Source organism: Harmonia axyridis, chromosome X (assembly GCF_914767665.1).
Source record: "Harmonia axyridis chromosome X, icHarAxyr1.1, whole genome shotgun sequence".
Lineage (NCBI taxonomy): Eukaryota > Metazoa > Arthropoda > Insecta > Coleoptera > Coccinellidae > Harmonia > Harmonia axyridis.
In genome coordinates, this window is record NC_059508.1 from 36,182,075 (window position 1) to 36,184,372 (window position 2,298).

General features: G+C 42.6%; 1 non-coding gene across 1 annotated transcript; it reads right to left on the bottom strand.

The window, feature by feature from the left end:
* Positions 1 to 1,969: 1,969 nt before the first annotated feature.
* LOC123688347 lies at positions 1,970 to 2,088 on the bottom strand. The gene has a single exon (XR_006749875.1). It is a non-coding gene; the product is annotated as a 5S ribosomal RNA (ribosomal RNA).
* Positions 2,089 to 2,298: the final 210 nt, after the last annotated feature.

Below are 2,298 nucleotides of genomic sequence, written 5' to 3' on the forward strand. Positions count from 1 at the left end.
GCACCACGTAATCTCCATCTTACCGATGCACCACGTGAACTGGATCTTACCGATGCAGAACGTGAATTGGATCTTACCGATGCAGAACGTGAATTGGATCTTACCGATGCACCACGTAAACTCGATCATACCGATGCACCACGTAATCTCGGGCAGACCGATGCACAACGTAAATGACGATCGGGACCGGGGCGATCGGTCGTATCTGACACCGCCGGCTCGGTTCTAACATCGTCAATGAGTCGGGGTTGTAAAAAAGGACGTGAACATTTTTCCTTATAAAAATCAAACCCGACCATGGATTTTGATTCTGATTGTTGATTATCGCTACTAGAACATATAAGGAGGCAACCAAATCAAATTTGAGAAAATTCCACGATCAGAAAATTTTTTTCGAAAAAAAAAAAAAATCGTAATCACCTCGGTCATGGCGAGTTATTTTCCGTATTTCATTCCACAATCAACGTACAACATAGAAGAAATCATCTCTCTAACTATCCTGGTTCAAAAGTTGTATCGGAACATTTCACGTCGTAATATCTCGCCAAGTCCAGACCTCGGCGATAGGTAGTATCTGACACCGTCCGCTCGGGACTGACATCGACTTGGACTCGGGCTGATGATGGGGAGGCGTTTAAGGACGTGAACATTTTTCCTTATAAAAATTAAAGTCGACAATGAATATTGATTCTGATTACTGATTTACGCTTTAAAAACACATTAGAAGGCAACCAAATCGAATTTGAGGAAATTCCACGATCAGAAAATTTTTTTCGAAAAAAAAAAAAATCCGAAAAATATTTTTCGATTCCGATTACTGATTTACTCTTTTAGAACACATTAGGAGGCAACCAAATCAAATTTGAGAAAATTCCACAATCAGAAAATTTTTTTCGAAAAAAAAAAAAATTCGAGGACACCTCGGTCATGGCAAGTTATTTCCCACAATCCATTCCCCGATCCACGTACATCCCAGAAAAAATCATCTCTCTAACTATCCTGGTTCAAAAGTTGTATCGGAACATTTTCACGTCGAAAATATATCTCTAAGTCCAAACCGATGCACCACGTAAACTAGGGCAGACCGATGCACCACGTAATATCGGGCAGACCGATGCAGAACGTAAACTCGATCATACCGATGCTTCACGTAATCTCGATCTTACCGATGCACCACGTAAACAAGGGCAGACCGATGCAGAACGTAAAGTAGATCTTACCGATGCACCACGTAATCTCGATCTTACCGATGCACCACGTAATCTCCATCTTACCGATGCACCACGTGAACTGGATCTTACCGATGCACCACGTAATCTCAATCTTACCGATGCACCACGTGAACTGGATCTTACCGATGCAGAACGTGAATTGGATCTTACCGATGCACCACGTAAACTCGATCTTACCGATGCACCACGTAATCTCGATCTTACCGATGCACCACGTGAACTGGATCTTACCGATGCAGAACGTGAATTGGATCTTACCGATGCACCACGTAAACTCGATCTTACCGATGCACCACGTAATCTCAATCTTACCGATGCACCACGTGAACTGGATCTTACCGATGCAGAACGTGAATTGGATCTTACCGATGCACCACGTAAACTCGATCTTACCGATGCACCACGTAATCTCAATCTTACCGATGCACCACGTGAACTGGATCTTACCGATGCAGAACGTGAATTGGATCTTACCGATGCACCACGTAAACTCGATCTTACCGATGCACCACGTAATCTCGATCTTACCGATGCACCACGTGAACTGGATCTTACCGATGCAGAACGTGAATTGGATCTTACCGATGCACCACGTAAACTCGATCTTACCGATGCACCACGTAATCTCAATCTTACCGATGCATCACGTAATCTCGATCTTACCGATGCAGAACGTAAACTCGATCATACCGATGCACCACGTTATCTCGGCAGACCGATGCAGAACGTAAAAAAAAAGCTTACAGCACGCGGTGTTCCCAAGCGGTCACCCATCCAAGTACTAACCGCGCCCGACGCTGCTTGGCTTCAGTGTTCTGACGAGAACTGGCAATTTCAGCGTGGTATGGCCGTAAACAACAAATATAGCGATATTTTCTATGATATCTCACTTTTTGGGAGCGGAAAGGACGTGAACGTTTTTCCTTATAAAAAATGAAATAACTTTTGGATATTAATTCTGATTGTTGATTTAAGTTTTAAGAACACATTAGGACATATCTCAATGAAATTTGAGGGATTTCCGAAATCGAAAAATATTTTTCGAAAAAAAAAAAAAATCCCAGAA